The following is a 26,423-nucleotide window of genomic DNA, read 5'->3' as shown; positions in this document are numbered from 1 at the left end:
AGGGCAGTGTCACAAAAAACATAACGCAAACCAGCAGAAAAACCTTGAATTAGGATGCACTCATCAGAGCAAATCTTGGGCTACGTTTCATGAAGGGGCTCCTCATGGGTTGGACATCGGCGGTCCCATATGGCCGCCTATTTTTTGTGCAAAATCCTATTTACAGAAAAAGGTAGACAGGGTTTTGTGCCAACAATTTAGTCCTCCTCGAGACAAGCAGAACATTTGAGATAAAATGTCTTTGGTCAAAACGTTAAATGTGCGTGTGTGCTGTAATGTTCATCACACATGCAAAGTTTGAAAAGTTGTAACCTTTGTCTAAGCATACTATTTTGTACTGGAGCGGTACCCTTTCAGTACAAAACCTTGGAAAGACATCACACATTTGCACGGTGGTGCCTGTGGAGTGTGCATAAACAGCCTAATTTGCACCAGCACGGAATTATAGCAGCAGTGCCATATCTCCATAGATATGGAGATGTCCTACTGTCTCATTTTCATGCAACACAGCACAGCAACTTTGCGTGCTGCACTACGTTCCATCATTTCTAAGTAAATCTGACCCTTGACACCTAGTACAATCAGGTGTCCCGGTAGATGTATAAATTGCTTTATAAGCAACTAGTAGAACAAGCCTTCGGCTTGTGGGCATTGCTGTCTGCATATGTGCATCTACGTCCATGTGCACCTCTTTGCTGGTCCATTTGCATGAGTGTCTAGTAACATTGGTCTCAGAGTTCATGGGTATTTCAAGGTATGCTTCCGTGTGTGTATATGTGAAAGATCTACTCGAGAACCCTTGACAGCCTTTGAATACCCGCAGGGTTATAGTGCACTTTACAAATACACATAACATGTCAGTGTCTGAGTGAATGCAAGATGTATGATATTGTGTGGTCAAACCGTGTTTGTCGGTGGCGGGTGTGCATACTTTGTAAGAAAAAAAAAAAGTCAAACCTATTGGCTTTGTCAATGCTTGTGATTTTTTCTATTTAATACAATGTTTGCTTTGCTCTAGAGAACAACCAAACCATGTAATGCTACCTCGTATAGCATTTTAGGCTAGTAGTATTGCGTGGCACGTGATCCATTCAATCGAACTTTAGCCTGAGGCTGCACTCTGGAGTGCTGAAATGTGAACGAGGGATAGTAGGTGAAAACTCAAATTTGTGAGACATAAACCAAACTTGGCACTTAAATTAGGGCAGTGTACTGTTCTCTCTTCAAGCAGCAAGAGGATAAAACACATTTAAATATTCTTTAACAATGTATCTAATTATAATGCAACGTCCTTCCTTATAAACCCGGTAATCTAACCCCAGGTCTAAACTTGACATGTTTAGTGATTTCCAGTAAAGCCGTTCATTAGTATCATATTTCTCACACAAACTACACAGAGGTCACAACCTAAACGCACACCTTTGATTTCCAGAACAGATCATTTCGAGAGCCACACTCCAAAGCAAAAGACAAAGGTCACATTTGGGGCTTGTGTTACATCCATAGGCACTGTAAATAGAAAGTGCCCACGTGTGGCAAACGCAGCTCTAGGGCGCATCTATGGTCTACTTAGGGCATCTTTAGCATGTCTTTGAGTACTTTTCCAAATATACCACCATTTCTGCTAATGTAAACGTTTGATAAATATTTTATTGGCGTCTTTCATTCATTCAGTGCTGTGCATTGACCTCTAAGGACTCTTTAGAAGCACACTGTATCAAAATCGTTTACCACAAAAAAGCAGCCGAGGAGAGGCCGACGACTGGAAGGACGAAGATGAAGTGCTTGAAACAGAAGAGTATGAGATAGATCTATTATTTTTACATTTCAAAAGCTTGAGGTTAATTGCAAAACATATTTGATTTAATGGTGGGAGTAAGGTAGTTTCTCGCGGATTAAGACCATAGTTAGAAAGATATAAACTAACATGCCAAAACATCACCAGCTCTCCCTACATTTTTCTTGTAGAAGTTTAAATGATGTGAAACTCGCCCCAATGGAAGTTCTCGACGAAGGAGGTGGGGTGTGTTCAACTCTATGATTCATTTTCTGAGATTCTGCACACCTGCTGTGAGTTTTGCCCGAGGGTATTTCTTCTACGAGCTGCTTAACGTGAAGTGGAAACTTTCAGAACATGCCAACAGAGCACTTTTACAACATGTCAGGTGAATTGTAAGCTTTTACACAGACTGGGTACTATGGGGCCCGTTCAAAAGCTGGAAGATGAATTGATGAATATGCTGTAGTCTTTATATAAATTCCGCTTGTTGGTTTTTGGAAAATAGTTAGAGAGGAGGGGGTGGGAAAGTAGAAAGGTAAGAAGTGAAAGGGAAAATTCCATCAGATATGTACGCCAGTGTGAGGGTCATTACAGAATCTGAAATGTATTACATTTAAAGAGAAGAACATACGCTGCAAAACACTAATTTCGTCTTGAATAGTGTAGAACAAAATGTTCCACATCCCTTCTGCCCTCGCCGAACTTTAAGGACATGCTGAGGACAGAAGATGAGGAAACTGAATATATGTTATGTTTTGTCTTGGGTTTTCGAAGTGTCTGGTTTGTGTGGAAAGATATGACAAGTTTACTTTGCCTAAAATCCTAGTTTGCACCGGACTATTAGCTGCTGGTTTTCTGACTCTGAGAGTGCGCTGAGGCCTGCTATTCAAACCTTAGTCCCATTTATGTCACTTTTAAAGTTTGGAAACTTTAGACAGGTGTCATTTCTGTGTTCAGCTAGTCCAATGACATCATGTTGGCTTTAGCACACAGTCAGAGATCTGACCACCTTGGGAGACATGTAAATGACTCTCAGGCCAGGAACAAAGACTGTTGCCACACTGGAAGGTGTGAGCTCCTTCTAAAGGATGGCTGCCCAGTGTGTTAGCCCAAAAGGCCATCTACAAAGGTCAAGCTGCCTTTGAAGGGTCACTGTGACAACACTTTCAGACACGATGCCTTTTGGTTCCCGCAGACAGAGTATAGACAGGCTTGAGGAGAGAAAACTCATCCCAAAACAGGTTTTACTCTGGTCGTGTAGCCCTCTGGTAGTCACACCCCTAAGGTGGGCTTCCAAGTTCCTCAAGACCAAGGAAGGGTCATGCCATCTATAAAGGGGCAAGAATGTAGCACTCTGGGATAGCTAGATGCCACATAACACAGCGTGTGGTCCCCTTAAGGCACTTTACTGGGATAAACAAGGCACTCCTGGCCTCCTTCTCAGTAGCACATTCCTGATTTGAAGAAAGGACTGAAGAAGGACTGCCCTGCTGTGCTCAACCTGCACAGAGAAAGGCTGCACCATCCAGAGGACTGCACCTGCTGCACTTTTTGGCTAGCGAGATTGGGACTGTGCCTGCAGCTCCTGACCCCATGAAAAGTTGGTTTATTGCCTTCAATGGCTGCAGTGACTCCTAGGATCAGTCAGCTGTTCCCCTGGAACCAGCTCCAGGGACGTAAGAGCTGAAAGAGCCCAAGTCACATCTCTGGTAGCCAGCGGCAAAGTCTTGCTGCTACTAGACACCGGGCACCCCATCGGACAATTCGGAAATAGCGAAAAGGTGAACCCATGTTTGCTGGACTTGTGAGTGTTGCTTGTGATTGGATTCATCCCCACAAGGGGACACCAGCCTCCTCCAAAAATGTGCACCCAGACCACTGTGTTGCAAAAGCACCAGGACTGCATTGGCACCCCTTTGAACCCTGTGCAGAGGACTTTGTGTGACCCCAAGATCCATGGCTAGAGCCGCCCCCACTCACCTGATGACGTGGACTCGACTGGACTTCACCCCTGTGGACCCACAGCTTCCGGAGCTTACTTGAGCATCTTTAAACCTGCATTTCTCAGCATCAGGACCACTCTATTGACTTCTATGGCTGTTGTCCTGTTAAGTTTGGAATTTGCTTTAAACACACTCCGGTGGCCAGGTGACTGTCTGACACATCCTTTCTGGTCCTCTAGATCTTACCCGTGCTGGATTTGGTTGTCCAGATTGGTCTGGAATCCTCGCACTAACTTTTTCAAACTTCTCAAAAAGTTTCAAACTTTACATTTGCAACACTTGTTTGCGGTTGCAGTCAAAAGTTATAACAAGTTCTAAAACCTGTATATCCGGAATCCTCCAGTCGATATTAATAATTAAGATCTCTTAAAATTCATAAAATACACTCTATTTTTACAAATAGTTGGTTTGTCTCTTTCTTGTCATGTGACTTTCTTATTCTGTTATTTGGTGCTGATAAATGCCTTACACATTGTTCCTTTGCTAAGCCTAGGTGCTCAGAAATGTAAGCTACTCACGGTTGGGCTTCAGGTTTTCAAATGAGCCTGACTGGACCCAAGACAGTTTTTGTGAGTGTATAGACTGATAAAGCATTACAGCCATATCATATAATTTACTAAAATCCTTACAACTAGTTTTGCAGCCCTACCTCATTCTCGCTAATAGAGTTTTGAAGTCAAGCATTCTTTTTACTTCAGTGGATAGGGTCCAGAAGATACAGTGCTAATGCTGCAACTAATATTATTTAAAAGGATAGATAGGAAAATTGTGAATCTCCATTTACTACCTATCGGCTTAAATGTTCCAATTTGGTCCAACATCATAGGTATAAATTGAAATGCACACACTGCTTGTGAGGACCTCAAATTTTGTGAATTTTGTGGCAGCGGGCCAATATGTAGTTTGGAATCTAAAATGTAGAGTATAAGCTTTCCAGCTTCTTTTGTGACTTGAGCTGCAAGTTATGGACATTTGTTGAATAGGTGCGTACCAAATTTATAAAAAAATCAAAGAATACGTTTTCAGGGGAAATTGAGGCTTAACACTAACTACTCACTCATTATGGTTGACTCAGTACAATATATGCAGATAGATAGATAGATAGATAGATAGATAGATAGATAGATAGATAGATAGATAGATAGATAGATAGATAGATAGATAGATAGATAGAACGATAGATAGATAGATAGTTAGTTAGATAGATAGTTAGTTAGATAGATAAATATAGTAGGAAAGTGGAATTTTATGTGGTGTGGTTGTGAGACCTTACTAGATAATATTCTCACAATGCCTCAAAGATAATCATTGGATTCAGTAACAATAATCTTTTGCTCAGTCCTGGTAGTGTGGCAAAGAGCAGTCAGGCTTCACTGGAGGGACATGTGTTAAGTATTTTAAAGTGCCATTATGGTGCATAAGTAATTGATACGACTCAAAAGAAATTCAATACGAATTTATAAAAATAGAGCTCATTTTTATTGACAACAAAATGAAGGTTGTATTTTACATATAACCAGAATTAGGATTTTTCAAAGCTTTAGAAAATAAATGCATTTAGTACTGCAGACATTTAACATTGCGATCAATAGGAAATTATCCTATAGACAAACAGTCACTTAGGGGTTGGGTTCCCTTCCACCCTCACAGATTAGAGATCACTGGGGGTCCAGGACCAAGTTTCAACAGTCAGAATATTTTTTACTTGCTCGTGGGATCTGGGTGCAGAGGTAACTTCTGAGCTGTCAGTGGACTTTAACACAGGGCTTTAAATATTGCGGTCAATGGGTAAAACTGCTTAGTGACAAACGGTAACTTCGGGGTCAAGTTAATTTGTACCATCGGAGGGTAGAGATCTTTTGGGTCCTAGAGGCAAGGTTCAAAAGCCGGTTCTCTTTTCCTTGCTCAGTGAGGCCAGGTGCAGCGGTAGCTGGGGCTGCCAATCAGCTTAAATCCTGTCGCACTAAGGCTGTTTTTCCATAGTGACACCACCTCCAAGAAGAATATGCAGGTACACCAGAGCAGGATCATTGCTGACATCAGACCTGCTGTCTCAATGCAGGGTCAACTTACGGGTTCAGTCACCAGTCTGGTGACCAACACGCCTTGGTTGGGGTAACAGTAATACAAAGGAACTTCGGCTGCTGGAGGTCCACTGGAGGAAGGTAACAGCTCAAGACTTCAGGGAGAACCAGACTACAACTTCCAGAGTGCACTGCACCACTTTCTTTGGGCGATCTCTTGGCGGGCCCAATTGCCAGCACTTCTTTGTTTTCAGCACATCTGTTTACCTGTAGTTTGGACACCATTCCAAGGGTGTCTGAAACTACTTCTGACTTCCACAGGGGTCCCTGTGGCAGGGAGTTTGGCCACAGACAAAAGGCACTCATGCAGTTCCAAGCAATGGTGCCGCAGGGATCCAGTATCTCTTTCTTACCTTGTCGGTGAAAACGGTCTTCTTGCTGTCCTTCCTTGAAGTATGTCGGTGAGATCTGAGGTTCTGGTATCAGGGGTGTCCCTTAAATTCTGGACTTAGGGGAGTGAGGGGTTTGGGAGATAGTAGCCAATGTGTAGTTACTCCCTGCAGCTACTCTGCCCCTGAGGTGACCACCTCCGGTGGTGTGGGCCATTTTACCTACTCAGAACCCACTATTTCTGCCCTCCTAAATATGGCAGAAGTCCAATTTAGGTGTACAGATCGACTGCCCACCCTTAGGGGTGTTGCCAGTTTTCTTGGAGGTGCAAACAAAAACAAGAATCTAGCAGTTCAAATGGGGGCAAAAAGTGGGGCAATATCTGCAAACTGTCCGGTTTCCTACAGATAAATAGAACTGAGCAAGATTATCGTTATGGTTTGCTGACACGCTTTTACTTTTTGTATATTTTTACTTTCAATAAAGCACGGTAATCATATTTACGCTTCCTCACTTTCAATAAAATTGGGAGTTTTAAGTCTTTCTTTTATGTTTATTGCATTGACTGTGAACAAGACTATTATGTTGCTTTGCTTTCTGTGCATCAAGAAAAAGAAAGTTTTTTGCATCTAAATTCACCTCTAAGAGTGCATTTTTGCCTAGAGTTTACGGCTTCGTAGATATATATATATATATATATATATATCAAACCACGCCTACTCCCACACGGAAAACAGGCACGGCACACTCCGGGATCTTGGAAGGTTTTTTAATGGTGACAAAATGCGCGGTGCTGGCAGTCCATGAGACACAGTGGCATACGCGTTTCAGCCTTCATTGGCCTTCGTCAGTGCCGGTTCCATGGGCTCCACGCTGCTGCAGGGGGTCAGACAGGGTACAGCTGATGGAAGTCCCGTCCCTGCTTAAATGTTGTTACGCCCCTCCTCCTAATAAAGGTACACCAACTTCACGCTCTCACTCCCACGAGCAGGTGCATGCTGGTAATTGTAGTCCGGGTGGGCGATTGTACAGTGACAAAAACGCTCCAAACATCAAGTGATATCTCCAATTATTGGACACGGGCCACACACCAGCTCAAGTGCCCGGGGGAATGGATTAAAAAGTCCTTCGTTGATTCCTTAATCAGGCAAGCAGTGTTGCCTCCTCTCTCCCCAATGCAGTAAAAACAACCTTGGTGGCGATATGACTGCGTGGGGGGGCTCCGTGTTTTGCCTTACAATGCAAATCCCCACACTGTTGGTCTGACACGGTGCTCCAGACCGAGAGGGTGTGCCGTGAGTCGGCGACCAACCTTGCCGACAATACATCAAACCACGCCTACTCCCACACGGAAAACAGGCACGGCACACTCCGGGATCTTGGAAGGTTTTTTAATGGTGACAAAATGCGCGGTGCTGGCAGTCCATGAGACACAGTGGCATACGCGTTTCAGCCTTCATTGGCCTTCGTCAGTGCCGGTTCCATGGGCTCCACGCTGCTGCAGGGGGTCAGACAGGGTACAGCTGATGGAAGTCCCGTCCCTGCTTAAATGTTGTTACGCCCCTCCTCCTAATAAAGGTACACCAACTTCACGCTCTCACTCCCACGAGCAGGTGCATGCTGGTAATTGTAGTCCGGGTGGGCGATTGTACAGTGACAAAAACGCTCCAAACATCAAGTGATATCTCCAATTATTGGACACGGGCCACACACCAGCTCAAGTGCCCGGGGGAATGGATTAAAAAGTCCTTCGTTGATTCCTTAATCAGGCAAGCAGTGTTGCCTCCTCTCTCCCCAATGCAGTAAATACAACCTTGGTGGCGATATGACTGCGTGGGGGGGCTCCGTGTTTTGCCTTACAATGCAAATCCCCACACTGTTGGTCTGACACGGTGCTCCAGACCGAGAGGGTGTGCCGTGAGTCGGCGACCAACCTTGCCGACAATACATCAAACCACGCCTACTCCCACACGGAAAACAGGCACGGCACACTCCGGGATCTTGGAAGGTTTTTTAATGGTGAAAAAATGCGCGGTGCTGGCAGTCCATGAGACACAGTGGCATACGCGTTTCAGCCTTCATTGGCCTTCGTCAGTGCCGGTTCCATGGGCTCCACGCTGCTGCAGGGGGTCAGACAGGGTACAGCTGATGGAAGTCCCGTCCCTGCTTAAATGTTGTTACGCCCCTCCTCCTAATAAAGGTACACCAACTTCACGCTCTCACTCCCACGAGCAGGTGCATGCTGGTAATTGTAGTCCGGGTGGGCGATTGTACAGTGACAAAAACGCTCCAAACATCAAGTGATATCTCCAATTATTGGACACGGGCCACACACCAGCTCAAGTGCCCGGGGGAATGGATTAAAAAGTCCTTCGTTGATTCCTTAATCAGGCAAGCAGTGTTGCCTCCTCTCTCCCCAATGCAGTAAATACAACCTTGGTGGCGATATGACTGCGTGGGGGGGCTCCGTGTTTTGCCTTACAATGCAAATCCCCACACTGTTGGTCTGACACGGTGCTCCAGACCGAGAGGGTGTGCCGTGAGTCGGCGACCAACCTTGCCGACAATACATCAAACCACGCCTACTCCCACACGGAAAACAGGCACGGCACACTCCGGGATCTTGGAAGGTTTTTTAATGGTGACAAAATGCGCGGTGCTGGCAGTCCATGAGACACAGTGGCATACGCGTTTCAGCCTTCATTGGCCTTCGTCAGTGCCGGTTCCATGGGCTCCACGCTGCTGCAGGGGGTCAGACAGGGTACAGCTGATGGAAGTCCCGTCCCTGCTTAAATGTTGTTACGCCCCTCCTCCTAATAAAGGTACACCAACTTCACGCTCTCACTCCCACGAGCAGGTGCATGCTGGTAATTGTAGTCCGGGTGGGCGATTGTACAGTGACAAAAACGCTCCAAACATCAAGTGATATCTCCAATTATTGGACACGGGCCACACACCAGCTCAAGTGCCCGGGGGAATGGATTAAAAAGTCCTTCGTTGATTCCTTAATCAGGCAAGCAGTGTTGCCTCCTCTCTCCCCAATGCAGTAAATACAACCTTGGTGGCGATATGACTGCGTGGGTGGGCTCCGTGTTTATATATATATCCAATAACAGGCTGCATGTGACTGCAGGCACCAGGCCAACGGGTGCTCAAAAAGTCGCTTGCGCCCAATCGCGTACAAATAACCAGCATACAATCGAAAGTACAAGGAACAGGAACAGCACTCCAGGGATGTGCAAAGAATGTATCTTAGATGGAAACAAAGCATCTACGTATTTTGGCTGTATCAGCCTTTTTCCATGTATCCGTCTAAAATAAAAAATTTGCACATCACTTACAGTGCCATTCCTGTCCCATGTACTTTGGATTGGAAGTTGGTAGTGTGTATATATATATATATATATATATATATATATATATATATATATATATATATATATATATATATTTTTTTTTTTTTTTTATCCAGCAAACTCCGAAGCTTCTCAAGATGCACTCGACAGTGCGTCTGCCATTCGGCATCACAGTTCAGCCCGCCCCAGCCATCCAAGTTTGTTGTATTGCCTGACGCGTTTCTGTGGCCAACGTACCACTTCATCAGAGACATTTCTCCTGGACGCATTGGAGCGCTCTTTATACTGCATGCTGATTGGTTGAAAAACCCCTCATGGATTCAACTGCGTATTTGATTTCTTCATACAGCATGCTAGGATGTGTAGTCGCATCGAGTTTTCATTGAACACCTTGGTAGGATCTGGATGTGATGGGGGCAGGCACTTTCATAAAGACGCACTGTACTGGAAACCGGAGCAGGAAGGTTCCTCTCCCTTAGCCTCTCATTCCTTCGAGATGGTGCATCTTGCACGGGACGGCACACGTGTCATAATTTTATCCAACAAACGTCGAAGCTTCTCAAGATGCACTCGACTTCCTAGATGCTGAAAAAGCTTTCGATCTGGTGTATTGGGACTGTCTTTTTGCTATTTTGCACAGTTTTGATTTTCTGCAGGCTTTTATCTCTCTCTTAAAACAACTTTATATTAACTCTAGGGCACACATCATTATTAATAATTGCAATGTCGGGACATGCCATGTTAGCAGAGGTACACGGCAAGGGTGTCTCCTGTCGCCAATTCTATTTGCTCTTTTTATTGAACCTCTAGCCATTGCAATTAGGGGCATAATGCCCGATACAGTACCAGTAGTCGGAATGACAAATATTAAACTTTATGCCGATGACATTGCCCTTTTTTTAGATTCAAAGCCTGTAAGTCAAGTAAAAATTTTTAAAATCTTTTCTGATTTTCAAAAATTAGGAGGTTACAAGATAAATGTTAATAAGACTGAAATAATTTTAGCTAATTGCACTGTTGACACTTTATTGCCAGAATTTAGGCAGAACTATAACTTATGCCCAAAGAGATATCTGGGAATAATTATCTCGGATAACTTGGAAGATCTATATTCATTAAATTATATACCTCTGTTAAAAAAGGTTGGGTCCCACCTTGATCGTTGGAATTTACTGCCACTTTCCATAATGGGTCGGGTTGCTTTAATACGTATGTCAATTTTACCTCTTTTTAATTTTCTTTTTAGCGCTGCCCCTTGCCCAATCCAGGTTTCCTTTTTTAAAAAAGTGGATGCTTTGTTTTCCTCTTTTCTTTGGACTAAAAAAATTCCAAGATTAGCACTTAGCACTTTATATCTTCCAACAACGCAAGGAGGACTGTCCCTCCCAAATATTAGAGATTATTATTTTGCCTCTTTTGCACACCACAGCTTTAGATTTTTTTTCCTAAATGATTATATGGCAGATAATTTTTTTATGAAGAGGATGCTGCTGGAATCTAAAATAACGGACCCTGTCAGAATTACGAAATATCCAAAGAAAGTCCGCTATAAGTTTCTCCAATGGCTATTTAAAATTGAAACCCCGGTCCTGACATTTTATGGTATTTTCAACTTAAGCAGCTCAACTGTGCTAACTAATTTTAGTTTTGGCGAGGGGGGCTGCTTGGATATCAACACAGCGAGAATTTGGGGTGAGAATGGCTTCGAGACAATAGAGGACTTTCTTGTGGGGAATAGATGGAAAACATGGGAAGAAGTTTTTAGACAAATCCACCACTCGAGCACAATCCTGCAATGGTCTTTTTGTATGTTACATGCGGAGCTTAGACAATGCGATATAGCTAATTTATTTTATAAAAGAGATGTATCAACAGCATTAAACAACCCCTCATTAAAGAAAATTAGTATGTGGATTAAAGTATTAAAAGAGGATAATACAATCGAGGTATTTACTAAAGTCAGAGATAGGTGGAAAAAGAGGGAAGACATTGAAATTAGCAAACCGACATGGGATAAAATTAATAAATGTAATAAAAAAATCTTCCGCGGTGCGAACTTTCAACGTATGCAATTTTATAGTAAATGGCTTATTTATAGAACTCCCTCATTTCTCCACAAAATCTACCCCGTGGTTGAAGATAAGTGCTTTCGATGCGTAGAGAAGGGTACCTGGAGTCATATCATTTGGGAATGCCCAAAAATAACGGAATTTTGGGAAGAAATAGGAAACTATCTCTGTATTACGATCAAAGCCAATATCCTGATTGATATATCAATAGCAGTATTAGGCTGCTCTCCCGAGCCCTACTCCACACGATGAGGCTTTGTTTATAGCATCATTAATAGCTAGATCCCTAATCCTACAATTATGGAAATCAGAGAAAGCTCCAACTTTTCAAGCATGGAAAGCTAAACTACTTCGGATCCAGGGTAGGGAAAGAAAATATGCATTAAGAGCAGGAGCATTTAGGAACTATCATAAGCACTGGAGCACGTTTGATAGCTAAATGGATTGACACTCTCTATTATGAGAATGGCATTTTGCATTCCATATGTTCAGACAGGTTTTATAAGAGGTGAAATGCACAGCAGAATCCTTTTTCTTCTACTCACTTATCTCACTATGCACTTTATTCACTAAAATGGCTGCTAATGTTTAATGTATTGCCTATGTCGTATTTATATTGCTGCTATGCTACAATGAATTGATTACAATGCACGTATTTATATTTTCCGCATTCCTAATCCTTGATGTTAATCTTTATGGCTGATGAGCCTTGTAATGTCTTTTTTGTGCCTATGAACTCTCAATAAAAATATGAGGGGAAAAAAAGAAAGAAAAAAAAAAGATGCACTCGACAGTGCGTCTGCCATTAAGCATCACGGTTCAGCCCACCCAAGCCATCCAAGTTCATTGTATTGCCTGACGCGTTTCTGTGTATCTATCTATCTGTCTATCTATCTATCTATCTATCTATCTATCTATCTATCTATCTATCTATCTATCTATCTATCTATCTATCTATCTATCTATCTATCTATCTATCTATCTATCTATCTATCTATCTATCTATCTATCTATCTATCTATCTATATATACATATATGTGTGGGTGGGTGTTTATGTATGAATGTTTGTGGGACTGTATATATAGATAGATAGATAGATAGATAGATAGATAGATAGATAGATAGATAGATAGATAGATAGATAGATAGATAGATAGATAGATAGATAGATAGATAGATAGATAGATAGATAGATAGATAGATAGATAGATAGATAGATAGATAGATAGATAGATAGATAGACATCTTTACCTACTCTAAACTTACCACTAAATATTACTAAATATTAGCTTAACCCTGGCTATAAGTCTAACACTAACATGATGTGTACCTTAACCCTAAATCTACATTTAAAAGTACCTTTTAATTTGTGTTTAGGAAGGGAATAAAAGAATACAGCAAATTGGTGGCTATGTTTCAGGAAACAAAATGAGTTGTCTTTAGTACGAGCCAATGTAAAGGGCCTATTAAACAGCTGTCATTATTGGTTTCAAAGAATGCTACGGTAACACGGTTATCAAGATTACCATTAGAGAAGCTGATAGCATTCAGTACAGCACTAAAAGGTTGCAGGTTATCCTGACAGGCCAGCAATAAATTATTGTACCCCCTTGCAGGTCATTTTACTGAGATAAGGCTAAAGGCATACAATATGTGTAAGAAACTGGATTATTATTTTGGGTAACAACTGCCCACCTCAAGGAATAATCACAGCTCTTCTCAGAGTGAACCTTCAAAGTCACTAAATTACCCTGAGCTAAACCTCCTGGTAGCCATATCAAAGAGCAGACAGGTTTCATTTAGGGCAATGTGTAAACTATTTTTGCCATATAAAAACAATAGAAAATCCAAACTGAATTAGAAAATAAGAGTGATGAAAAATTATTAAAATGACACGAAAATGACAAAAATCAGTTAAGGGGAACTGGACTCGTGAATTTTAAAGTTTTAAGTGATCTGATATCCTGGACATCCAGCTTGCACCATCCCCAAGGCTGCCTTACTGAGCAACACTGCTGCTGCTCCACACACGTGCCTGCGCCTTGCATCTCTGCTGCTAGTATTCACTAAACTTTGTATTTTCAAGGTTTGGATGCAGAAGCTAGTCCTGCCGATCCAGTGCTGGCTGGAAGACGTAACACATTGCCAAGACATTATAGACCAGTATACTGCATTGGCTCCTCTTTCTTCTCACCCCTCGAACATCTGCGCTCCAATTCGCTTCTACCTGCTGCATAACTCAGATTCTACGTCCTCACCTGCCACAGGCATACTGCATGGCCATCAATGCATCCTGATGCCATATTCTCCTTGTCCAACCATATGGTATTGCTATTAAGGGTACCACTCACTGCACAAAATGTATATGTACTCTGAGTGTCTATGATGGTGTTTCAAGTATTTACTGCATTTTGTTGTAATTGTAATATAAAACTCAATAAACACATTTTATTAAAAAAAGTTTACAGTGAAAATAGAGCCAAAAAGTGCAAAGTGCCAATGATAGTCAATGGTCATGGTAAACTATGATCTAGATGGGATTTGAGGCCAAGCATGATAGATCTAAGGTTGGATAAACCAACAAGGTTTTCCCAGGCCGGAGGTTTTACCTTGTTGGTACTTAGATTTTTTTGTGGAAGTCAAAATCCTTCAGCGGGGCAAAGCAGAAGGTTTCATCTGTAGATGTCTTTACTAAGCGATACCAAAGGGGATGATGGACGGAGCGCTTGAGATAATCAAACACTCACCCCCAGTCAACTGATCTGGGTTTAGTCCATCATCATTCTTTAGCTCACTCCACCACCCCAGTTCAGACATGGCCATATGCAAATCAGTCTGGCCCTGTGCCTCATGGGAACAGTCCCGTCCGAACTGCCAAGCCATGTCTTCCCTGGACCGGAAACAAGCATCCTGGGACCGGTTTCGGGTTCATAACTTTCCTCCACCAGGCTATCTTGAATCCAGTGGCAATGTGAGCAAGGGACCCACGTCTGGGCATACCCTGCCAACTTAGGGCGAACAAAGCAATACCAAAGGGGATGATGGACGGAGCGCTTGAGCTAATCAAACACTCACCCCCAGTCAACTAATCTGTGTTTAGTCCATCATCATTCTTTAGCTCACTCCACCACCCCAGTTCAGACAGGGCCATATGCAAATCACTCTGACCCTGTGTCTCATGGGAACAGTCCAGCCCGAACTGCCAAGCCATGTCTTCCCTGGACCAGAAACAAGCATCCTGGGACTGGTTTTGGGTTCATAACCCTCCTCAGCCAGGCTACCTTGAATCCAGTGGCTAAGTGAGCAAGGGACCCACATCTGGGCATACCCTGCCAACTTAGGGCGAACAAAGCGATACCAATGTCTTTACTAAGCCTGGCAGTAAAGGGCAGAGAAAACTGCCAAATGTCCCATTTCCATGGGAGATAACTCCCATGGTGAGGAGAGAATTGTTTGTTTGTTTTTGTTTTCAAAAAGAAAGTCCTGAGGTGGGATTTTCATTTTGGAAATAAGAAAAAAGGTATTGACAGACTGCTCAACCAGGCTTATGGAGCCATTCATCAACTGTTAAAAAGCATTAACATGAACAGTTGTGACAGGGATTCCTGCCAATCCTTAATAAATGACTTCCGGATTGGTGGTCATTTCTAAATTTGGCAGATGGGTACTCTGCCAAGGCAACTAGGAATAATCTCTGTCTCCCTGACAGACTTACCTCAGCCAGCCAAAAGAAAATATCGGCCCCTTAGTCTCTTTTAGCTCAGAAACTTTCAGCAGAACAAAGCTGCGGCTCTATCCAATTCTGAGTTCTACAAGGCCTGAAACCTTCTTGCAGAGGGGCTGCTGAATCAGATTTTCTGCCACGGAGAAGCTTTGAGCTTGAGAAAACTGTTTCAATAGCCCAGCGTGAAAGCGCCTTGGTTGGGGTTGGATATGTTGGGGTGATTGGTACTGGTCCTCCAGAGGTCTGTAAGTGCAAAAATATTCTGAATCTCAGGTTTTAAGAGATGGTAAGAAAAGTTTAGTTAGACACAGACAAGGGTCCCAGGAACTCAGAAAGAGTTTGATGGTCAAGACTTACTCCAGAAGAGACCCTCCTCTGGGTGTATATACGGTCCATTTGATACTGTTCAGGTGGGCACTTAAGGAAAAAGACCTCTTGAGCTTACAACTTGTTAGATTCCTGTAGCTAAACATGAGGTGAGCAAACTGACCCTTGGAGACCACTTCTATGTCTACTGTACAAGAGGGAGCAGGTCCAGTCCTTCAGGGCTCTCAAGAGTGTGTCTTGGGTATCACATTCATGCTTGGCACCAACTAGTGGGTGGCTCCTTGCTCCTATCTAACTAATGGGGTAAATGTTTAAAGGCGTTTAGCCTACCCACTATTGCAGCAGTTCCTTTCACGCCTAAAGTCCAAAATGAGGAAGAAGATACACCCCTTTTGCAGAGCATGTGTGTCCACTCAGAGGTGTGGCCAGTAAAATAAGCAATTCCCTCCTCTGAGGTCACTTCAATTCAGGTTTGGGGGTAGCCTCCCCCCTCTGGCATTGGTGCTTACCTGATTAGGAGAGGAAATGCTGGGGCCTTTCCAGAGTATGCCCCTTTGAAGTAAAATAAATTCCTGAGTATACCCTGACTGGTCTTACTGATGGTGGAAGAGAAAACACTCCCCCACACCCAAGCCATTGTCTCTCCTCAGGTACCTGTTTTAACAGCTCATCAGAGCTAATCGCCCACTGCACTACTACAGCAAAGCTAATACAGATTATCATCTAGGATCTTTAGGCAGGGAAAAGATGGCTTCGTAAAAGTTACTTACCCATAGTATTCATAAACAAAATCTGACTTCACCATAAAGTTGGGCTTTTAATACATATTAAAAAGACAGGTTTAATCATATTTCTGGCTGGTCACAGTCCAGGGTTTGCAGAAATAATATTTAAACTAATGTCCTAGTTGGCAAGAGCCCTTTAACAGTGAAATTGCTTTTGAGTGATATTCACTGCAAGGACATGTTACCTTTAAATATTTATATGTCTGACTTCTAAATTCCATGCACCCTGCCTTGTCGGCTTCTGGGCCTAGATAAAGGTGGTTTATTAATATTAAAAAGGAAAGTTTTCTCCTTTTCAAAAAGGGTTGTTTTGATTGGTCACATTGCAGGGTTTAAAGTGAAGTTTAAGTGGCTAGTCATGTTTGCCGGGCCACTGTAGTGGATGGCATATTACATCCTATAGTCTACAAGGAGCATTTAACGTCCAGGCCATGGGTCCACCTTCTACACCGTATAGTAGGGACTTGTAGGCAAGTTAAATGTGGCGGTTAGTTATAGGCCAGTTCACCCATGTTAAAGGGAGGACACAGGCACTTTACCTCTGGTCACCAAGGGTAAAGTGCACAAAGCTCTAGAGCACGCAAAGCAGACAATCTGGGAGGACATCATGCAAAAGCAGGACACTTCCTGCAATATGGAGCTTTGAACTAAGTTCATGAGAGATTTCAATGTGGTTTCATTGTGTCTGATTTGGAATTATATCTCAATACAGCAGGAAGAATTAGTTCTAAGGCAGAAATGTCAAACAAATGGTTTAACATGGTCGGTTAGAGGAGTGGAGGAACAGTCTGTTGGGCTCCAGTATAAACTTTTTGAAATATTTTCCCACTCTGATGGCTTTGTCAGTTTTAGATCCTTTAGCATATCAGGACATTATATTTTAGCTCAACAGTAGGTTCATAGGCCAAATGCTCAAAAAACCGATTCCGACTGACCTTACATTTTTAGCCTCACGGGAATATGTTTTAAGCTGAATACAAGCTTCTCTGCAACAGTTTTATATTAATGAGTCTGATGATGTACTATTTCATTTTCAGATGAACTATTTTAATAACTGGTATCAAGAATAAAAGCAAAAATGACCTCCTTGCGACAGGTCCTGTAGGGTATTGGGCTTACAGATTGAATCATAATGTGAAGTGATGCTTGATGTCTCAGACCCTTGAGATATTTGAAGTTAATATCAAAATGTAAATTGATTCAGAATATGAGAGACAGAGCAACACAGGGTTCCGGGAGAGGTTAAAGGTTTTTTTGGACATGGCATTTCCCAAAGTCAAATTGAAATGTAGCAGTGTGGTTAGTAAATTTGATACTTCTGGCGAATCCAAGAAAAAGGGAAATTGAAATTCCCAGTTGCATTTTTAGCGAGAACGGTGAAGATTGGATGGGAGAACCAGACGGGCTCTTCCCTATAAAACAGGATCACCAAGTCAACACTAGTAAAAAGTATAGTAATTTTCTTATTGCAGGTATACACTGCAATTCTTGAGCAAAAATGATTCAAAAGTAGTTACCTAAAAGTAACTTTAGAGGTACCAAGTGACTGTGTAAGAGGTAGCCAGGAGGAAAAGTGAAAAAAGCCTCTGCATGCTTCGTAAGATCTTCAAGTGGATCCCCACCAGCACCAGGCGAACAGTGGCTCAAGTCCTCATCACCAGCTGACTAGACTCCACACTCTACACTGGAACCACCACCCACCTCTTCAAATTACTACAGACCATACAGAACGCCTCAGCCAGACTCGTCCTCGAAATCTCCAAAGGGACCAGCATCACCCCCACCTCAGAAGCCTCCACTGGCTCTCTGTCCAGAAAAGATGCCAGTTCAAACTGTTGACTCATGCCAATAAGGCCTTCCACAACACAAGACCCTCCTACATCAACCACTGCCTGACCTTTCACCAGCCAACCAGACAAATCCCATCCAACTCCCTAATAAACATCCCCCGCATCCGGCAGAGCCGCAGTGGAGTTCGTTCTTTCTCCTACCTAGCCGCCAAGTCCGAGAACGACCTCCCACTCCACCTCTGTACCTGCCCTTAACTCGTTGACTTCAGGAATTGACTCAAGACCATTGAAGCTCACCACTCCTCAGCACCTGGATACCCCCAGGTGATAAGCTGCGTTATATAAATACTGATTGATTGATTGATTATACCAGTTGAGGAATCCTTGATAGAGTACAATGGGAAGCATTTTATGATCCATATGGCCATTGCAAAGGTATATTAAGGGAATGGATGATCATATTATTTGGGTGTTTTATAAATTGCTGAATCCTCAAAGGTAATCCTTCCTTGGGTTCACAGTGCATTCGCGAAGCATTTTCCATGATTGGTGCACTCCTGGAAACAGTTTTGCATAGAAGATGTTAATGAAGATTGGAAGATTGTAATCTAACTTCTACAAGCTTTTTGTGAAACAGATCAAATATGCATTGAAGTTGCAGTGGGCATATCGAAAAAGGTTGAGAAGTTTCACCAGGTAACAACTTAGAAAGAGTAAAGGTGTCTTGTCAAGTGTTTTGGGCAGGTGTGGAGACAAGAATGGAAAAAGGGTGTGAAGATGTCTTGTCAAGTATTTTGGGCAGGTGTGTAGACAAGAATGGAAAAAAGGTGTGAAGAGGATGACAATGAATGGCACACGTGCATTGGCAAGCTGTGTTATGGAGATACTGAAACAATATATTTATGTGCATGTGGTGTTAAGGATAACCAAAGCACTGCAATTGTTGAGATAACCAGAGTACTGTAGTTATCCACTATGTAAATAGGCCTGGTGGGTTATGAATACCAGTGACAGTAACAGATTGGTTGGACAGCTGTAGGTTGTGATCAGGGCCTGGAGTAATTCTATCAATAATATCAGAGTATGCATTATCCTACATGCTGACAGGCAGGCTGCATAAAATCCAGGGAATATAGCATTCTTCTGAAAAATGACTTTTTTACTTCAGTGAATAGAGTTTCTGGTCAAGAATGGCAATACCAGTATAGCTATATGTGTGTGATGTAGTGTACTATAGTTAATTTCACAATTGACTGGATGGAGGTATGTCTCTCTCCTGACTGGTTGTCTAGCAGAGTAGCGGTGGTGGCTGCCCAGTCAACCGGGGCACTGATTGGGCATTTTGACTGATTATCCCACCTTGTCACTTGGTAGCACCATTGATTATGTTGAAAGTAACAGTGCAAGAGTCAGCCTTCATTAGAGGCTGAGAGCCTGATTCTGAAAGAGGGAGGACTAAAGGATGATAAGTGTAATGTGACAACTAGTTTGGCAGCCTTCTGGTAGGAAATACTAATAAATACAATGCATTTTTATCTAATAACCAATTATTAATCTAACTTCACTAACCAGATAGGTGATAACATGTTAGATTTTATATCTACCAAATGTACGACTAATAATGTTTGCTGAAAAATCAAACCCAATTACTCTGTCACCTCCTTGTGAAAGTGAGGGCTCCAGTTACTTAAATAAATGTAGTGTACCTATGGTTTCAAGTCGAGCAATGTTGGAAACTTGGAATGTGCCAAGTTGCGCATTTCAGGCATAATGTCTTACCACAGGTAACTGGTTAATAATGCCAGTGGGTTTTTGCAGGTGGAGTGGTTGACAGGCATTCTTGCACCAATGAACGCCAAAGGGAGGATTGCACAGTGCACTTATGATACCTAACGTCAGTGCTAGTCTTTTGGGGTCATGGTGCTCAAACAGCAGGCGCAAAACCATTCACTACTTGGAAATGAAAGTTAGGCTCAATGGCAGTCTTTGTTTGTGACAGGTATGGTGAGTCAAGGAGTACCTGCTTGTCACCTGGTTGCTCCAAGAATACTGCAGTGTGGCATTGAAAGAGTCAACCTTTGTAGGGCCCCAGATCGGATCCTAGAGGGGAGGAGTGCAGCATGATAGGCAAACCCTAGAGGCTGGTGCAGCGGGCTTTGTGGGTGGGGTAGTTTCATAAGTATATCATATTTTAGCATTCTGCATGCATGGAAGAGCAAATTACAAAGAAATTGAGACACTTCTCGCACTGTAGAGTGGCACTACAGAGGGTCACATTCCTCCCAGGGGCATGTAATGTGCTTAAGACAAGAGTAATCATTAATTTAAATTCAGTAACCAAGGTTTGAAACCTTAGACCAGTTACATCTAAGCTAATGAGTGGCACCTCCATGCTAAAGCACGTTGGATTTGTACAGCTGGAGGTTGTGTACTATGATGCTTTGGTTTTGTGTCTCTAGCCTCACAAAGGCGGAGGCCTATAATGCGCCAGTGCGCATCATCCTGGCACAATGCACTCTGCTGTTTGACAAAGTCCTACTGGAGTCAATTACAGTTGTTAAACTGATACTTAAACGTTGGCACAATATAATTTATATGCAATATTGGGTCTAAAACTCTCAATTGAGTTTCCTTTTTGGTAGTTTTCCTTTCCTTGTGGTTAAGCTAGAAAATGCTCCCAGACAATGAGAGAGCATGATTTTGGAAAATCACTCAGCCCTGCCAGGTATATTTAATGTCACCTTGTCAAGGCGTTTCTTTCTTAGCCAGACATTCCGGTCGAGTTGGCAAAGAAAGCTACTGTAATCATGAACCGTCTGCTGCTTGAACTCTTCCCACATAGTCCCAAAATAGGCATCCTTCCTTTAATGTTTAAATGTACTAGAAGTATCTAAAAGACACTATGTCTATAATTTCCTTTAGGCTTTAGAGATGTCCCAGGAATAATTACAGCTGGTTTTCAACATACACATGGCGATGTACGCAGCTCTTCATATGCATGTTTAAAAATGTCTTTCATAATGTAAACTTTTTTCAATGCACAGTTTTCAATGCAATCTCAGCCAAATATCTTTCAGCATGCCGAGGTCATTGGTCATAGATCAATATTTAATTCGCGGCAGCCAACGAACCTTCACGACATGCAGTCTACGAAGGTGACATGATTTAACAAGATCCCAAGTCTGTATATACATTCCAAGAGTTTAAAGTGAAATTCCCAACGCACACTTTCGAAGCCAAGACGTGCAATTTGTGGGTATAAACATTACAATACACATCAAATGAAAGCAAGACAACAGAAACAAATGAAAATGTATTATTTTTCACCCCGAAATTGCTATTCGATTCTGCACCCTTACATGAGGTTGGATCTAGGAGAACCATGTTGTTATCAACATTGGAAACAGCAACGCATACAAATTACACAGCCCACCACCAAAAATAAACATATATTCACAATGAAAAGTTGCGTTTATGATCAGGTCATTTCTAAAGTGAGGCGCATCAGCTGCAGTCCGGGTGTTTGAACACAGGAAGTTCTCCAGTTCATCACCTTGCCGTCTCTGTTATTGTCTAAAACCCACTGTCCCCTAAACTGTGAACGAGAACTTGCATCTCATGTCCCCCAGCCATGGGCAAGAGGCAGCTTGACGTGCAGCTCTGCAGAGGTGAGAGAGCTTCAGAGGTCAGTGTGTGAGTCAGCGTATAACACGGCCCCGATTATTGAAAAATACCTTTCAAAAGTCAGCATTCTGTAACAGACACAAAAAACAACGGCTCTCGTCTGGTCTTGCAAAGCAGAGCTGCTGGAAAGCACAACGGACGCGACATGTCTGCAAGGCACATACTGAAGGCTAAAACGTAAATACTGGGAATGCTGAAAACACAGCCAAGTTTCACATTTAAAAACTACAACAACAAAACTCATAATTTCACGCTAACAGGCTCATCTATGAAACCGGAGGAGCAAAGGCACGAACACATCTATGATTCTATTAGTTACAAAGAATAGAACAAACACAAATGAAGGGAAACTTTGAAAATTACGCATGGCTCTAAAAGAAGCGCACACCAATCTTTAAAAAGTACGGCACAGCAATGCTGCCGGTCTAAACCAGCATCAGGTTGTCTGCCCTTTTCGGGCTCCAGCAGTCTAAAAATACGTCCACTCGTTTACCGCCTCGAATGAATAGATAGCATGCACATTGAATGCACTTAATTCAAACCGTACCTTTTATTCCAGGGAACTGCAAGTGGACCTCTCAAAGCAGAGATGTAATTAAACTAAAAATTCAGCCCAGACAAAAGAGTTGCAGGTGTGGAAAGGAGGAGGGGGCAGTGTGCTGCGCAGTGACTGTCGCTTGAAAACCCTCCTGCTTCTAGCCCAGTTACAAAGGAAGTTTTCTCTCAATGAGCACAATCCAGGCTGACACCCACATTAGATCATATGGTAATGATATGTCTCCTGTAAGCTAGCCAGAAACTTTATCAGCCTTTTCTCTGCTTTATTACTTTTTCATCTGTTCACGATCTTAACGACTTGTACAGCACAGCAGAATCATTTAATCCGTATTTCATCTGATTTGAACCATTCCCGGTGACCCCCCCACCCACGTCTCCAGAAAGAGGAAAATGTTTTCCTTAATTGCCGTTTCAAAACCTTTTCGCTGTGCACTCGGAATTACACTCGCTTAGATGATGCTTGCATTGAGTTTACACTACTAAAATGTTGCTACTTTTCGAATTATGATTTGTGGCAGGATTGCAACTTTTAGGAGAATTTTTTCCACACTAAAAGAACAGCCTCCTGGACCACTCGTGGAAAATCAAGGAACCTCGTGCATAGATACAAAGCAGTGTAGTGCAGCGTGTGCGTAAATGATTTAAAAGCATGTCCCAGGTGTGCGGTGATTAGTCATGGTTAAGTAAAGTAGCAGCCACGTGTACTCAGCATCACAAGCCAGCTTTGGATACAAGACAATTTTACACAGGTAGGAGGAAAAACCAGCAGTTGAGCAAATCAAGGAAACTAACTGCTATGAATAAAAAGTGGTTACTCTTGTTAAAGAATATTAAATAAAGCAGCTATAAATGTGTAAAAGATGTAACTTCTCAAAACATTGGTATGCATAAAACCTGAAGAGGACCCTTCCATATGCAGGACTGCAGAGGACATATCTCTGCCAGCCCCAATCTTGGCATCTACTCACGAGGTCACACAAGCTTCTTCTGGATCCCCCAAGGGACAGTAACAGCTGAAGTACTGCCACCCTCGCAGTTGGTTATCTGTGCTACGGAAGTTAAGGATTTGGACTGCAGGTAGAACCTCAGGCCAACCAGGGTGACATAAGTAAGCAAAGGCAGCTTGCAGCAGTGATGGATTCTGAAAACACCGTTACACCATATTAGTGGTGTAAGTGCCCAATACACATGCTGAAAGCAAAACATACCATAGGTTGCCATGAAACAAGAGACATACTTCAGTTCATGAACAATATTTTCCAAAAAGCAATGCTACAACATGTGGCACAGAGTTATTGAGGTGAAAACTTAGCAATCTGGATACAGATGACAATAATGACCCCGTGAAATTGTAGACCATGAAAACATACAAGTGCTTCTCATATAAAGCTTGAATCCTGAACAGGGAGTAGTAAAAGACAAGGGCCCTGACCATAGCACAGAAGAAAAGTAGGAGCAGAGCAACAGGTATTAAATATCAGCTGCGAGCCGAACATGCTAACCCTTCAAAATGATAGACCCCGCCCATTCTTTTAGTAAACTCACTTGAAAGTTTCCAAGAAGTCATCCTAAAAAGGGGCAGTAGTGCAGTAATATGGGCTAGGAGTATCTTATTTGCAGCAATCCTCAACTTTTCCCAAAGGAAACTCAATGTCAGCACTATAGATGCACTTGCAAATGCTGCTCATTGATTTATGCTCCTTTCACCTCCGTTCACCTAAATTGAAAGTAACTTCTGCAGTTATGTTATTTTATGTTATGTGAATTTGTAGAGTGCAGCTAATCACCTGTAAGGGTATCCAGGCGCTGAGAAGGTCAGTCCTGGGGAGGGGGGGTCATGCATGTCTCGTCTGGAAGAACCAGGTCTTCAGGTTCATTCATCAAGGTCAATGGATCGAGCAGAACATGGATACATTTGGTGACAAAATAGTTACATTTACTACTTTATATTAAAAGGAGCTAGCAAAGGGGCGTTAACTGGATGTAATCAATACCCCCACACTATCCGAAGTACTGGCTTCTATAATTTCTGTACATTAATGTCCTGACCATTGTTGAAGATATGTATTCTATGCACATTAATTCTTTCTCAAAACAGTAAAAATATATGTCTGATTCATTTTGCTATCTCAAAATGTTCAATGCGCAGTAGTACCCCCAATCAGTCTGTCTCAAATGTCATTGGTACCCTCTCTGATCTCATTATCTAGACATCAGAAACATATGTTAACAGACAAAAACAACCAGAAAGGAGGGTTGCCTTATTTTAAGGTTTATGTTGTTTCTTCTCTATGTAAGTTAAGAATCAAGTTCAGTGAAATGCCTTATAGCATTCTAAGTAATACCTTATACCATGTTAAGTAATGCCTTACACAATTCTAAGTCATGCCTTATACCATTTTATGTCATCTTATAAAAGATGGCTTCTACAGTAATTGAAAATGCTCTAAAGCAGGGCTCTGAATTATTTTGATGCCAGTGTGGCAAACTAATCTGTGAATAACCAAACAGCACACTGCATTCTTTCATGCATTAGCTTTCCTTAAAATACACACTAAATGTTGAAGATGTGGATAATGAAAATAAATCATATATAGCTCACGTACACAAAAGAGAACTACATAGTTAGCTTACACTGATTAACAATCCAGTAGTTGATATAGATGTTTCAATTATAAATGAAAATAAAGGTAAACAATGCAGTTATAAGAGATTACATGTGGCCCCAGTGCAGAAGATTTCATTTATTAATGATGATCTATCATCATCTAGTTGGTTATTGAGTGATAAACTCGAAGGCAGAATCTGAAACAATCATTGGGCATTGTAGCCTTCCCAGGGCACTGAATGATCAAATGTAAATGCTCCTCCTCACTGGCCTGTTCCTCATCTAGACAGCCACTACAATACAGACCTGTTCTTGCATCCAAACTATCAACCATTTCAATGCATAATTGTGACTTACCTTTCTGTGAAAATATATGTGAAGTTATCAGTGAAGAGCCACACAGTAGCTTCAATGGGCAGACCCTTAGCAGCAGCCTGTCAGTTGATTACCCAGAGCACTACTGCCGCTTCTCAGTGTTCTACTGAACAACTAAAGTGTTAAGATTCTGAATTTATGAAAAAAGTGTGGAAGGCTTGAATGCCATCTTGATGAAATCAAATCGGTCAATCACAATGTCGTCAGGAAAGGCTCCGTACGGCATTCGATTCGGTCAAATCCAATTCTGAAGCCTTGTTTCCGAATGACTCAGACACGTTTCCCAATGAGCAGCTACAATGGCTGGAAAGCATTCGAACTGTCTTACTTGGTTCCAAAAGGCATTGGGAGTAACCGAGTCATTCGGAGCCGAATCGTTGCAGTCTATGGAAAGCTTTTCCAGCCGAGCGATTAGGATGTCAGATTCGGACAGCCTTCCCGATTCGGTTTGTCCGAAAGGGATCGGTTTCCGGAATCTGACTTTCGGGTCCATTAGCAGGCCCTCCCTTCACCCAGGGCCCTCTGAATTGGGCACCTGGGGGTACCCATGGGTCCCCCCATCCCATGCATGCACAATGTGGCAGGCACCAAGGGATACCCGCAACAGGGTGCACAGTTTTTCCCACCCACACCTTTTTACAATGGAAGCCTTTGTTCTCGTTCGGAACACAGGCTCCCATTGAAGTCAATGCGAGTCCAACCGAACCGTATTCGGTGGAATCCGGACACATTGTACTCGGTCAGTTGGACACCCTGAATGTGATTCATATGGAAACCATTCCGGAAACGAGTTGGTAGGAATGCTTTCCTGACGACATCGTAATCGACCCCAAAGTTGTAAACCTGAAAGGAATTTCCTACAAAGGATACTACGGTAAATGAACAAAATGAGGCACCTCTTTTTTTCATAGCAATTATGATTAGTCGTCTAGAATGCTAAAATGAAGGC

At 42.5% G+C, this 26,423-nt stretch overlaps 1 protein-coding gene across 1 annotated transcript in view; it reads right to left on the bottom strand.

Moving 5' to 3' along the window:
• Positions 1-22,904, bottom strand: part of LOC146855316 (decorin-like) — a 234,203-nt gene extending 211,299 nt beyond the window's left edge. Inside the window, exon 1 of the mRNA XM_085653014.1 lies at positions 22,481-22,904. The gene's annotated coding sequence lies outside the window, so the exon portion shown is untranslated. The remainder of the gene's footprint in view (positions 1-22,480) is intronic.
• Between the last annotated feature and the right edge of the window lie 3,519 nt (positions 22,905-26,423).

This window comes from Triturus cristatus, chromosome 4_1, assembly GCF_964204655.1.
Source record: "Triturus cristatus chromosome 4_1, aTriCri1.1, whole genome shotgun sequence".
NCBI lineage: Eukaryota > Metazoa > Chordata > Amphibia > Caudata > Salamandridae > Triturus > Triturus cristatus.
This window is presented reverse-complemented; position numbering and strand designations above follow the sequence as displayed.